Genomic DNA, 15779 nt, shown 5'->3' on the forward strand with positions numbered 1-15779 from the left:
TTTAAAACTTTAGATGCCAGGACAATTTGGTCTCACACACTGACACTTTCCAGGTCAATGGCACAATGCGACTTTGGGTCCAAAAGAAAGCTGACAATAGGGGTCCCATAGTAAAAAAACACTGATAATTATGATTCTAAAGCACTGACAAACTCACACCTGGAATCCAAGAGTAATAATATACTGACTCTTGGAAATCTAGAACAATGATACATTGACACTTAGGAATTCCTAAACAACGAAAAACTCCCCAAACAAGGAGACCCTGACAGTTGGAGGTCCCAGAACAATAACATATTGACATTTGGGGGGTCTCTAAACTATCAAACAATGCTGCTTGGAGGTCCCAAAACAATGACACACTGACACTTGGGGGTGTCAGTACAATGACAAACTGACATCTGTTTTCCCGGAACAATACACAATAATACTGGGGGCCACAGAACAATGCATTTCTGACATCTGGGATCCCAGAAAAATTACACCCTGACAATTGGGTACCAGAACAGTGACACACTGACTTCTAGGGTAGTCAGAACCATGAGATTCTGACACTTGGGAGTCCCCAGGCAATGACACACTGACACATGAGGTTCCAAGAGCAATGCCACATAGACACTTGGGGGTCTTAGAACAATGCCTTACTGACACTTGTTGTGCTAGAGCCATAACACACTGACACTGGGGTCCCAGAGTAATGACACATTGACACTCTGAATCCCAGAAGCATGATACACTAACACTTGGGGAGCCCCAAACAATGACTCACTGACACTTGGGTGTCCCAGAACAATGACATACTGATGTTTGGGGGTTCCAGAACCATGACACAGTGACACTTGTAAATTTAAAACCCATTACAAATGGGTCACTTTAAATCTGCTGCCCAAGGCACAACTGCATGGGTGCCACTATGGCGAACACAATCCTGATTAATGGTACCTTTTTAACAAAAACTTTTTCTGTGGGTTGATCATACCCCGCCAGCAGACTACCCTCACTTTAGAGCCTGAGACAATGAAAACATTGCACTCTACCAGTTATGGTATATTAAACATATATTTCATCCTGGCATTCAGCAGGCCTGTATTCTGTGTGAGACATATATTTTAGTATTACATTCAGTGCATTTCATGGCCCAATCCCGTCTTGTTTTTATTTGACTGTTTTAATTCAGCAAAACACACAATGTGACTCCTCTGAGTTCAAGCTCAAAAATGTTGTTAATAAAAAAGTTGCAGAGCCAAAACCCACAAAAAATAAATTCTTTCTTGGTTTCTGGCAGAAGGATTATTTTTTTATTTATAGACGCTGGACTTCACGCCTGTTCAGAGGTGGTGGCAGAAATTCATGTTTGTGAAAAAAGGTCCCACCTCTTTGGACTGAATAATAGAGCCGTTGATGAATCTCACACCAGTACTGGGAGCGGTTGTGTTCCCATGATCCTTTGCATGGTCGACCTGGTTTGATATTAATACTAAGTATAGGTTAGGGATCTTATGAGAGTTAATAACACTTTTCTTTGTTATTTTGCATCTGGCAGGCAGTTTTGTTACACTTTTTAGGTTTTTCCAGAGATATCAAGGCATATTTATATAAAATGTATCCTTCAGTAATGACATATAGTGATGGGCAAACCGAACTAAGTTCGATAGACATTCGCTAAACACTTGACCCTGAACATAGCCCCCAAACCCTATTGAAGTCTATGGGAGTCAAATCTGTTTTTTTTTTATTGCCCATTTCAAGGCTAATTTGAATGCTTTTGTTAAGAAAGGACATGGGTAGCTGGGCACTGTCATGGGGGACGTGTACCAATGCAAATTAAACGTTGGAAAATTACCATTCTGCAAGGAGAGACCTTTTAATACAGCTTAAATGGCCACATTAAAAATGCACAATTCCTTTAAATCACATGCTTGCTTTAAACCTGCACATAAAGTTGCTCATCTTTACGATCTGCTTCTGCAAAATTGACATTTAGAAAGAAAAATAAACTATTGCTGCTAAATGATATTTCCTCTCCTGCTTTGTTTATTTGTAAGAAACATGGGGACCTGGCAAGGTACCCTTCCAATGTTGAGGGCATTTGGTCTGGTATGGTTCAAGAGGCTGGAGAGTCTTGCACACTCACAATGGATTGGAGACCCCTTCAAAATGTATACCAGACCCTCTAAAGATGACTATTTTGAATATTTTACAGCAGAGCATGGATTGGTATTGGGTTGGTAGGCCTTCTATTAAAGTAATTATGGTTTTATTAATTATACTATTTAAGCATTTTGTTATATTAAAGTGTAATTGTGATTGTGTCTGTGAAAGTCCATATCAGCTTCTTATAGATGTTAGAGACCTCTCCTCACTTCCTGTGCAGGTGACCGTCACCTACGCTATACAGAAAAAGTGCGGCTGAAGTTACATTTTAATAAACCTGAACTCCACGCAAACAGATAAAGTAATAAACTCCAGATTTCGTGTGTGTGTAGATACAGTATATGAAAGCTGTGAAATTCCTATCAGCAGAGGAAGGTGTAAGTTGGGCAAATATTCAAGGTATGGCTGGAGCAAAGCTTTAAAAAAAATTGGAGCTGGCTTTTAAATACCCAGTTAATTTACACTTTAAACTGCAGTAATTCTGTTTAGCCAGTCATTTAATCACAAAAATCATGCCAGACAGTACAGCAAGTCCAGCACTACCTGAGACCTCCCTAAGGACTACACTGGTGTTGAGCAATACAGCAAGGCTTAAGACCTGCCCTAGCCAGAGCTTGGAACCTGTAGCAGCAGCACACTGGTAAGGTCATCACTCTGCTGTCTCCTCTACAGCAAGTTTAGACAGACAGCACTGTGCAATGCAGCAGAGCCTGATTGGCTCCCAGTGCTGGCCCCGCCCCTTCTATATTTGAGTGCTGCTGGAGGAGTCTAATATTAAACAGATTCAGCTGTATGTAGAAATATTTAACTGGGTTATATTGTGACTTATGATATCTAGCTGAAGTTCAAGAAAGTCTGTAAAGAGGGAAATTTCGCATTCTTCCTGTGCTCTGTCACATGACTAATGCCAAGGCATCTTTTGCCTAAAAAAAGTTGAGTATTTTTTTGCCTAAAAAAAGATGAGTATTGCTCATTTCCTCTCTGTGACAAAGGATTCAGCAAACCTGGTAATGAAAACGCGGAGGCTCTCCGCAGCCCTGTTATTTATTTCTTTGAACCTCATAAGCTGTGCCCAACCATATCCGGGAATCATCTCAGTTACTGGTCCTTCAGAGCCGGCACTGAACCGCGCAGCTCAGAATTCCATCATCGCCTGGCTTTTCATTATGGTAATCTTGCTTTTAACCTCCTTCTGCACCACTAGAAATGAGCTTTGCAGACCAATAGGCCAACTGCGGTGTATTGAATTACTCTGCGAGGTCTACAATTATTACTCAATGAATTCAGCTGTTCAGAATTGCAGATGATGACTCGTTGGTCTGGAATTCTGGAGGACCACAGGTTACCCAACCCCACAATCCCAATTTGGGATTGAGGTGAAAATTCAGTTTAGTTCGGAAAAAAAGAAAATCGGCTTTATACATTACAAGGGTTTTAGAAAACTATATTGCCAATCTTTACCTGCCTCCGTTCTGTAAATACTGATCTGGACCTAAGTGGGATGATCTGTCTGTGCTGTAATAATATCCTAGCATCCCTGAGGATTGTTTTTTAGTAACTGATATATAGGGATGCACCGACACAGGTATTTCGGTATCGAGTACGAGTGCCGATATTTTTTTTTTCGGTACTCACTGATACCGAATACCGAGTACTGGAAGTCCCATTCAGGAAGCCAGACGGCGTGTAATGACTCGCCACCTGGCTTCATGATTAGCCGGACAGCGTGTAAAAACTTGCCACCCGGCTTCCCGATTAGCAGGGAAGCCGCTTCCATGCTTCTTGTCACTAGGTGACGAGAAAGCATGGAGCCGGGTTTCTGGCCAATAAGGAAGCCGGGCGCTGTGTAATGACGCGGTGCCCGGCTTCTTGATTGGCCGGGAAACTGGCTCCATGCTCCCTTGTCATGAGGTGACAAGAAAGCATGGAGCCTGCTTCCCGTCCAATCAGAAAGCCGGGCGCTTTAATTGGCCAGCTTCCAACCAACCAGGAAGCCGGGCAGCACGTCATTACACAGCGCCCGGTTTCCTGATACTGGAAGTATTGGGCTAGGCATCAGAGCATTTGGGCGAGTACTCGCCTAACTACTTGGCATCAGCACTGATACCGATACTAGTAACGGTATTAGTGCATCCCTACTGATATAGATACAAATCCTAATACTGGGGATGTCAGTAACTTGCGTTCAAGCTCTTTGAAGACTTAAAGGAGAAGTATTGGGAGAGTAAAATGTACTCCTTCCAGTACTTAGGGCCAGCGTGTGACACTGCAGGTATCACATGTCGGCTCTATAGATTGAGAGCTGAGCAATCACAAACTGCTGATGACTCAGCTCACGGTCTTCTCCATGCAGGGTGGTGGCTGCCAGGGATTCCTCCTCCCCTCTCTGTTCCTCCAGTGCTTATTGGAGGAACAGAGAGAGGAGGGGGCGGGCACAGCTGGCTCTTGCTCTAGAGAGTCCGCTGTCAATCAGGCAATATTGTCAGGATATTTCCTGGCTGCAGCGTGGCTCTGAACTGTCAGGATATAGTGGGCAGTAGCCCGCTGGATGCTGACTTTGGGTCACAGGGGGACATTAGTAATTGTCCTCCTGTGACCCAAAAGAGAACTAAAGCCAAAGCAAGGTTTGGCAAAGTTCTCTTTTAAATTAGCCATATACTTGAATGAGAAAATGATCTGAATAAGAAAAATCACTCCCCCATCCACAGCTTGCCGCCTATTGTATTCTGACAGCCAGTACCCGCAGCTATCAGAATACCCAAACAGTGACAGCAGCTAATTGGCCATCACTGTTCAATTGACAATTTTCCACCTCCACTCCTTCCATTTTCTGATGGAAGTTTGTTGAGCCGGGTGGTGGCGGCAAGGCGACACACGGATCAAATTTTGGTCATTTCAGCACGGAAATGTTTGAAATTAGCTTTATCTGTGGCCAGCATTGATGGGAAAATGGCGAGTCACATAATTGGGGGCATGAGAATTCTGGGTACAATTTGTTTGTGTCCAGGCATTTTCCATCAAAGTCAATAAAACGAACTGTATCTCCACTTGGGAAGATTAATCCTCTCTATTTTTCCTGGTGACTGTTTTCATTGGGATGGAGAGTGAAAGAAAATCCAAAACTTTACAGTTGTCATCAGAACAGGAAGTGAGGGAAATTTTTTCAATGTAACAACGGATTCTCCCTCACTTTGGGAAACTTCCTCTGGCTTCTGGTTGTGTCTCTGGGACAGGAAATGAAGGGAAATCTACCTATAGGGAGACATACAGCAGTATGTAAAGGACAGCAGTTAAAACCCTTTCCTGCTTAAAAAAAATAGTTTCAGCTGGAATTCCACTTTCAGCCCTTTGAATGGAGTTCTCCTTTAAGAGGCCACGGTTAGGCTATTCAAGTAGAGGGGTGGGAATGATTCTGTTTGGCTTTCTCTAATGAATGAATACCAGAATTATTTGATCCTATTCCAGGCCTTGTGTTATTTGGTTCGTATTACAAATATTTGCATTCACAGATCAAACTGCTTTAGCCTTGGAATTTATTTTAGCGTAGAGCTGTGGGTGAGCCGCACGAGGGGGAGAACGCGGCTGCTGGGAGGGGGGCTCACAGACCTCCACTATACAAAGTTGCTTTAAATTCCAGTCATCCCGTACTAACAGCCACTATTATCACATTTCCAGCTAGAGCATAGATAGGGATTAGCTGGCCAGTGAATGAGGGGGAAGCCATCGTTCCTTTGTCATTCCGGACACACACTTCGAATTTTCTGAGGTGTCACAACAAATCTGACTTCTAGGCACCATAATCTGCTTTCTTATATGTTCAGCATCAAGTTTTAATATACTCTTTACTGACTGCAGAAATTTCCCTGCAAGGTAAAAAATGTATATCACTTAACTATAAAAACAGATATATACCCCTCTTCCATTAAAAGCTAACTACAGCCAAAACTTTTTATCTTCTTTAGGATACTACAGTGAAGGGTTACAGCCTCCGTCAGGTTTTTATTGCAGGAATCTTAAAGGAGAACTATGGGGTCAGTGTTTTTCCCCATAGTTCTAGGTTTTTTAACTATTCTGACTGCTGCTGCTGCCATCAGAATAAACAAAAAGAACCAAAAAATAAAAAACCAGCATAGGAATGAATAGCTAGATTGCTATTGGCTATTTCAATTTGCAATAGCCAATAGCAAGCTGGCTATTGCACCCGCACTCTACTGCTGTCAGTCAGCAGAGGAGGACCTGATGGAGAACTTCAGGTCCACCTCTGCTGATTGACAGCAGCAGTGGGCGGGTGCAATAGCTAGTCTGCTTTTGGCTATTGCAAATTGAAATAGCCAATAGCAATCTAGATATTCATTCCTATGCTTTTTTTTTCTCTGACTGACGGCGGCCCCAATGTCAGGAAAAAAAACACAGATAGCCGGGAGCCGCTATCTAATAGCGGGAGACTCCCGCAATGTCCGCGAGTGCTGGGATGTCTGTTATTGCCATGTGTCACTTCATTTACTGTCAAGACAGGAAGTCATATGAAGTTTCTGCAACGCAGGCACAGACAAACAGGGCTGTCCCTATAGCTCTTAGCAACCTGTGATGCCCTCGCTGACATCCTACCCAGCTCACTGATGTCAATGGTTGCCAGGAGCTGAGTAGGATGCTCTGCTCTTTCTATAGGGATTACAGTAGGGATGTCCCGATACCACTTTTTTAAGACCAAATGCAAGTACAAGTACTTTCCCGCAGGTACTTGCCGATACAAATTACCGACTGACAGCATTTAGATAGGGCTAAATGCAGATGTCACCAGAGATAAATACAGATGTCACCAGAACTAAATACATGTCCCCAAAGCAAAACACGTTTCCAAAGCAGAACACATGTCCCTAAGGCACAATAATATATGGCTTTGAGATGAATTCTGCTTTGGGGACATGTATTCTCAGAATACATGTCCCCAAAGCAAAATTCATCTCACCATGGCTGCGTGTCGATCTCACCCGGGTGACATGTGGACATCTGCAGTGGCTCTGCTGGCGCTCCACCTCACCGGCAATGCCGGGATCCGGCTTCCTCCGCGTCTGGACCAGTGATGCTGGGCCCCAGCCTCTGCCACCGGCATACCGTTTCCATCGGCCGTCCGGCCGACCATCTCCGCTGCTGGGCCCCGACCTCCATCCTTTTCACTGCCTCCCCGGGCCAGTCCTCCCCTGGCAGTGGGTGGCGGTACTCCCCAGCTTTGAGCCCAGGGGCAGCTGCTTCAGCTGCACTGCTGGTAGTTCCCGACTCTGGGGCTGTTCATGACTGTGCCTGCGCCAGGAAGGAGGAGCAGATAAAGAACCAGACAGGCACTGCCATTGACAGCTAACTGCAGGTCCCCAGCAGGCTGCTGAGGTCCCCACAAGCGCGGGAACTCAGCAGCCGCTGCGATTTAAAAATGTAAAGGGCCGGTATCTGCCTTAAGAATCGGGGCATTTCGAGGCAATCAGGTACTTGTACTTGTGAAAATGCCAGGTATCGGCACTGATACCGATATCAGTATCAGGAAATCCCTAGATTACAGATAGAAAAATGACAGAAATGTTTATTCTGTCCTACTCTATACATAACTATCAAACATAATTTGGCTGAGGTTAGACTTTAAAACTTTTTAATAGCATCTGCCATAAATACAGTTTCAAATATATATGCCTCACGCCGATGTAAGGTGCGTCCATAAGTGTGATCCTACCCTAATGAGTTCTAACACAAGGACATATACAGCAATGGATAGATGAGGGCTAAAGTGCAACCCAAACCTTTTGGTTTCTGCTGAAGGAGTGGGGAAGAGTTGGGTTGTGTAGTCAATCCAAACTTTTTTGTATCTGTGGATGGAGTGAGAAAATCGGGCACTCAGTCATTAACCAGGAGCCCGACAGCTGCAGGAGAGAGAGGAGGGCACAAGGTGGCATACCTTATCCTGCCAGGTGAACGTCCCCTCCTCTCTCTGCCGGCGTCCATCACCAAGATGGCAGCTGGCAAGTATCAAAAAGATGACCGCACATGCGCGATGACGTCACACGCATGCGTGATGACATTACGGCGGGGTGTCACCCAGTATCTGCTCCAGGTGACACCCGACCTTAAGACGCCCCTGGCTGGACCAGCACAAATAGTAATTAGGGAAGGGCTATGACAAGCAAGGAAGGAGGGAGCTGCGCTAGGGAATTGACTTGACTTGTCGGATTTTCTAGCAAGTTTAAAGGCACATCACAAGTGAATACAAAGTCATGTATTGGAAGGAAAAACACTACAAGTAAACATTTAGGGAGAAACACATAGCTCCCAATTATCCCTTATTTGGTGGGACTGTGTCTCTTTTGGAACCAAATCCCTTGTTTTTTGCTTTGGATAGAGTGAAGAGGAATTTGAACACCTGTCAGGTTTTTATTGCTGTCTGTATCCCCATTTGGATAGATTCACCCCCCTCTATTTGTCCTGGTGACCATTATCACTGAAAGTGAAAATTTTGGCCTGTCATCAGAACAGGAATAGATGGGAAATCTTTCATTTACAAACCTTTTATTGGGTGTTTGAACATTAAAAAAAACAAGTATGCAAACAAGAGTTCAGTTTGAAAGAATATGGCAAAAGATAGTCAATGAGACAGGAAAAAACGAATATAGCAATCCAGCAAATGTAGTTCTGACCAAATCAGATGTACATTATGAGCTGGATAAATAAGAGGAGTTAGGGTCCCCCAAAAAAGCCATTGGTAGATAATGGAGGCTCAAAAAAGAGAGACTTTCAGATCGGTAGGCTAGAGGTCGTGAGGGAAAAAGGGGGAAGGGAAAGGGACAAGGGAGAGTTTAAAAGGGTAGGGCAGCAAGAGAAGAGAGAAAAGAAAGGAAGGAGAGGAAAGAGTAAGAAGTCAAGAGTGGAGAGCTAAAAGATGTCCAAAGTTTGAATGAACAAAAGATGGGGACATTTTTAATGGGGGCACTAGTTCTGGAGACCCTTCTGACCCCCAGGGATTCCCATCCCTGTGGAGGGACTTCCTCTTACTTCCTGTTGTAGCTATCAGACAGGAAGTATAGGTAAATCTAAAAAAAAAAAAAAGCTGACAGGGGTTATAACCCTCTTTTACTCTATTGAAAACTAACAAAAAAAATGTTTGGCTATAGTTCTACTTTAACCTCGATCTTCTGTGCATTAAAACTTCTTGGTCTTGGTAACTGAGGGCGTTGTGCAGGGTGTTTTGTTTGCCTACATACTTTATGCCAAAAGATGTCCCTCTTTCTCATCTCAGAAAGTTAGTAGGACATGAGAGAAAATCCCCCCAAAGTGGATATGTGTGTGTGCTAGATCCATATGCAGATAAGCACTCCAGGTACCAGCATGTCTTAATGGTAGACAAGAGTGGCATCAGGTCATCACAGGCCAGTGAATCTTTCCTGAACAGGCTCAGCCAGGAGACATTGGAGAAGGTTTAAGTTGGCCACACCTGGAGTGAATTGTATGCCAGTTGTTGATAAACAACTGGTTGTTGATTAGATGCAGTCATTGTTGGGGTATTGAGGTAGGTGTTGGGGTATTCTGCCAGTGACACACCTGCTGCTGTCAGAATACAATTGCCCAGCAGGGGGATTCCCCCATCCATGCTGTTTCGAGTGGATGGAGGAATCTGTTAATTTTTTTCGTTCAGCCATCTACTTGTGTAGGACCAGCTCAACAGATCTACCAAGGTTCCTTAATCTGACCGAGGCGGGCAAAGGTTCTCTTGTGTCTGTATGTAATGTTAATCAGTCTTATCCGAAATCCTGCTCCCAGCAGTTCTCTGCGTATACATAGAGCTCTTTCATTGTGGCACCTTCCCGCTAGCTATATTCCCCATGTTGTTTTACACTCCTGCCAAAATACTCAGAAGATAAGAGATCGCTGATGTCTGCCTGTGCAGTCTAGCCAGCGCTCTAGTGTAAACTGTCTAGGTGAGGCCTTGTCTGTGGCAGTGTTACAGACAGATGTGTTGTAGGGTTACCATTGGAGACCACTCCCGTGAACATTTTAGACACATATGGCGAGATATAGCTGACTGACCCAGCAAGCCAAATATAAACTGTACAGTGTATACGTTACTTCAGCTCATGATGACACTTATATATTGGTTTATATTTTTTAACTTGTCTTTAAAGGGAATGTTCAGTGTATTCTGAGTGAGTTTATATGATGAGTTATCACTAAGGGTTTACCTTTCAGGATAATTCTACTTTAAAATCGCTACTATAGCCCTATACTACAGACATCAAATTAGCTCACAACCTGCTTTACCTACCGCAGCCTGCACTGTGTCTGATGGTTTTGCAGCCATCTTCTGGCCAAACCAATATTGTAATGAAGACACTGCCACTTTTTCTCCTTGCGAAGGGTGACTGGCCATGTATCCACCTGTAGCACCACCCTTGCACCAGGTTGTTAAGCCAGATCCCGTTCTGGGCCTACAGGCAAAACAATTCCCGCAAGGGGCACTTTGAAACCCAGCTTTATCACTCCAGTTCCACTCTATTTAGGTTTTGGGTCATGCTGGGAAACACTCACATACACTTGAGGGAGTCCTCAGTTTTCCATGGTTCCAGGCCCTATGATACGTGTAGGAGGACCCTGCATTACTAGGTCACCACCCATTTCTCAACCAGAACTGGCCAAAAACTCTCTGCTTCCCAGGTATAGGCTTACCCTCTGTTCCATAGGAATAAGGAGACTTAATCTACTTTTGACTTTGATTTCCTTTTACTGTATGAGAAGTTGGATAAATACAGTCATTGTGTAAACATCATTCCATCTTCCATGGCTGGTCAAGTTAAACTCCCTTGCTCACCAATGAGGATTTCTGAGTCCAGTAACTTCCACCTAACATGTTGGTGCCCCACTCAGGGTGAAATATTTGCCTTTTCCCTGAAGGGGAAGCTGCATAGTGACTGCATAGTGACAGAACAGACCTCACACTCTTTTAATCCACTGGCTCCCTGAACTTCCATCCAGTAATCATCGACTCTACCCAGCACAACTCCATCCCTTCCTGCAAGTGGTTTAGTTCCTCCCTAATCCTCTTAGGCCTTACATGCCCCCCTATGGTTTTCTTCCAACCAATCAACCTGAGAGACCTCCATAGCGCCAACTCCTAGTGTAACACTTTATACTTACTTCCTCTTATCTTTCCCAGTGTAATACCTGATATCCTTCTTAAAGGAGAACTATGGGGTTAAGGCTTTTCCCCATAGTTCTCCTTACGGTAATGGGAGGACACAAACTAGCGTCCTCCCGTCACCCTAGGCTCAGTATACCGTGAGCTGCTGCTTGCGGTATGCTGAGACACCGCAGCTTAAGCGGATCCCGACTATTATGCCGGGATCAGCCCAGCTGCGTGACTGACAGCTGGTTCTGCCTATCTAGAGGCAGAGCCAGCTGTACCCGCCCCCTCCCCCGTCCGTTCCGCCAGTCAGCGCTGGCGGATCGGAGCGGGGAAGGGAGGAATTCAGCCCCTCCCGTCACGGCAGAGAGCCGTGACAGGATCGAGAGGTGAGCGAACGCCGGTATGTGTTCGCTCACCTTCCGATCTACTGAGCCGACCTGTGACAGTCTCATTGTCACAGGTCGGATAGAACTATGAGGTGAGTGAAAAGCACTCACCTCATAGTTCTCCTTTAATTCTATTGGTGGCACACCTGTGTCTTACTGTTGGACAAGAATTGCACCAGGTGCTGGCACTCCAGCAACATGCTCAGGAACGGGTAAATATCTCCCACCTGTCATTATCTGCCAGTGTATGATTACTCTCTATAAGCTTGAAAAATGTTGTCATCTATGTGTTAAAAGCCAGCTTTAGTTTGGAAGGAGTATGGAAGGATTAGAGACTTCTGTCAGGTTGTTATTACTGTCTGTATCCCAAGGCAGATGTTTGTTATCAAGATATGAAATGAGGGGAATGGAGGTCGCTGGAACAGGAAGACACAGACAGTAATAGAAATCTTCTAACCTTCCCATACTCTACTACTAAAAAAAGTGTGTTTTTTTGTTGCTTTCTCTGTCTTCAGTAAATAAATTTCTCTTCACTTCCTTCCTGACACTTTTACCAGCTGTCACAGATGCAGGATGCAAGCAGAATCTCTGAAATAGAGACCTCTGTCAGGTTTTCATTGTTGGACAGAAGTGGAAATGAGGTGCTGAATGCAGTTTTTCAGCAGGTCTAATAAATTATCACTGGGCACTCTGGCTCTGGATTGGCAGAATTCCCAAAAATTGGAAGTCTTTGTAAAAAAACGGGGAAGGACCCAGAGTTGAGAATCTGTGTCTAATGTAGTCTAATGAGAGCGCCAGACAATGTCCAAGAGTCTTCTCATGCTGCACAGCTCAAATGTTTTTTGAAGACCAGTATAAATTATCCATGGTGATTATGCCATGTACCACCATCTTGAACACCTGATCCGGGAAGGAAAAGGCTGGTCTACGCCCGAAACGTGATGGATGTTCAGTGTTTTCCTTCTGTGAACTAATTTATTATTAAAGTATTAGCCTCTTGGATGTTGTTGTGCACTCTGGTTTGAATATATACACTTTTTTTTTTAGCTATTTAGAACAGTAGAGCAAAAAATGTCAGTTTAACTTAAGATAAATTGCTAAATACACAGTTGAAATACATATAAGGGAGTCTTTTTACCTGCCAAATAAATTGCATTTCTATTCATCCAGGTATGAGATTTGCACAGCTCTGCCACACAGCACAGCCCTGTCTGGCTTTTATTAGACTCTCCTTGCACTGCAGCACAACTGATTAGCTCCCTGTCCTGGTTCTCCCTCCTCAAGGCTGAGCTCTTCTGTTCAGAGATGCAAGAGGCTGTTACCAATTCAAAGTGCAGTACTTTGTGATTGCATTTAAAAAAATAAGTGTAGGGTGGTATTAATGAATACAGAGCTGCGTTCATTTGTGTCTTTTATATCTGCCTGGAGTTCAGCATTCAGTTACATCATTTGTTGTCAATTGACAATATACATTGTACATTTGGATTTATCTGCATTTCTCGAGCTTCGTACAATTACTATGGAAGCAGTTAGTATTCTTTATCACTAGAGGAATCACTTTCAAGATGGAGATTGGAGAGACAGTTTTGCTATGGGCCCCCATCACACATAGTTACTATCCTGGTTAATATTCTGCACTTGCTGATTCCCTTTATAATTAACACACCATGGCATCACAGGTAAAAATCTTCACACGCAGGGTGAAAATTTACATTTATATTTTTTTAGAAAGCTGTATTATCACTGTGTGACTGCTCTGGGCTCCGATAGTGGAGTAAACAATGGCTCTTTGGTTCCTCAGCTCTGTGTGCCAGATAAAGGCGGCAGTGATGTCATTTCATGACGCATGGCGGTCCCTCTGGGGTACAATGAACGGACAGCAGATATCAAAAGCAACTAGGCCCCTGCTGTAATCTTTTGGAGGAACCCCGGCCTCAGACATCCTGCTTTTCCAGGCTGCGAGGTAAGACCGGGGGAAGTCGATAAGCAAGAGATAATATTCATCCCTGCCGTCATGTCCAACACAGGACTGTACCGGTGAGAGTAACATATCCAATGGCATATAACTGAATGAGGGATTAACCACTGGACAGCGCTATGGAAAGCACAATACAAACCAAAAGAGTGGGCTGTAATAAAAAGGAATCAGAACAAAGTGTGCAGTGCCATCTAGGCTGGACATAGTCATTTCTTTACCACCACTGCCCACCAATGTTTTGGGGAGGGGTATATCTTAATACTACTGACCACCAATGTTTTGTGGAGGGGGTATCTTATCATCACTGACCACCAATGCTTTAGGGGAGGGGGTATCTTATTATTACTGACCACCAATGCCTTGGGGGAGGTGGTATCTTATTATCACTGACCACCAATGCTTTAGGGGAGGTGGTATCTTATTATCACTGACCACTAATGCATTGGGGAGGGGATATCTTATTACCACTGACCACCAATGTCTTGGTGGAGCGGATATCTTATTATCACTGACCACCAATGCTTTAGGGCAGGGGGTATGTTATTACCACTGACCACCAATGTTTTGGAGAGGGGGTATCTTATCATCACTGACCACCAATGCTTTATGGGAGGGGGTGTCTTATTATTACTGACCACCAATGCCTTGGGGGAGGGGGTATCTTATTATCACTGACCACCATTGCTTTAGGGCACATGTGTCAAACTCAAGGCCCAGGGGCCGAATCTGGCCCACCAGGCCATTTCCTAGACTTCTATCTTCAGATCTAGGTATTAAGTTATTACTAAAACCAGTGATAATTGGATGCAGAGGCAATTATCATAAAGATTAGATGCATTTATATAGTCTTACAGATACCTTTGAGGGCAACCATAATGTTGATGTGGCCCACGATTAAATTGAGTTTGACATCCCTGCTTTAGGGCATTTACGCCTTACCGAGCACCGAGGTTCCAATAGTGAGAGTGGATACAAAAGGGTAGAGCCGGTTTGTACTGTTTAACTACCTATGGATCAGATTTTGGGTGATTCATCAGGAAACCGATAAAATGTTATCCATGTATGGCCAGCTTTACAAAGCTGGAAGGATTATTTTCATGGTGGCCCTACTGGTGCTGCTTCTCCAGGCAGTTTGTAAGGTGTGAAAGTGTGGTTTAAATAATTAATGAAGGATGTTTAAAAGGAAACTATAGTCATTTTGCCATACTTCTCTCAATAAAGGTTTGGTTTAAATTCACACTACAGACAAAATTATTTCTTTGGATAGAGTGGGGAAGAATTAACATTTATGTCAGATTACTACTTTTGTATGTGACCCCATTGGGGAGATTTTCCAGCATTTCCTGTCTTTGTGATGACCATAACTGGACAGAAAGGCTTGCACAACAATAAATACATTGTCAGTATTTCTACCCTTGCTCTACTAAAAGAGTGTTTTTTTGTCCATGTTTTTATCCCCACTCAAGAGATTTCTAGATTGTCTTTACAGGAAAATGTGTAGGGGGACTCATATGGCAATTAAAACTGGACAGAAGACTCTAACCCTTCCATGCTCTATCCAAAATAAAATAAAATGTTTTGGCTGGAGCTGGCCTTTAGCTACAGCTCAGGTATTCCTATAGCTCACAATTAAAACCCTGATTAAGTGAATACAGTCTGATGTTATGTAAGGTTTCGGTGGCTTTTTGTCTGGCTGCCAGTACAAAATGGCTTCCCTCACGTCATCTTGACAGTAATGTAACAATGTATCCATTTCTGAGCTGTGTCTTCGGAGTGCATTAGGGAAAGAGATTGTGTCTTAGTCACGGTTTAATGTTAGAACATCTACCACTCAATTTCAGCTTTTTTTTCACTTGCCTTTGAAAATGGGCCTTTTAATTAAACAGTATATTTGAGCTGACAAGTCTACAATTTGCATATCTGATTAGGAGCCGGCATTTCGCTCTGGTCCATCCTTTGAAGCGTTTCAAATTAACCCATGCAGATCAAGAGCCGGAGCCTAGATTGAGTATATGCGTGCCAAGAAAGTTTACTCTCCAGGGCTGAACGCTGGGGCTTGATCTTCAACGTCCCGCAGGAAATTTTTTCCTGGAAGTGATCG

The sequence above is a fragment of the Nanorana parkeri genome, unplaced genomic scaffold (genome assembly GCF_000935625.1).
Source record: "Nanorana parkeri isolate BGI_ZX_2015 unplaced genomic scaffold, ASM93562v1 scaffold389, whole genome shotgun sequence".
NCBI classification, from domain to species: domain Eukaryota; kingdom Metazoa; phylum Chordata; class Amphibia; order Anura; family Dicroglossidae; genus Nanorana; species Nanorana parkeri.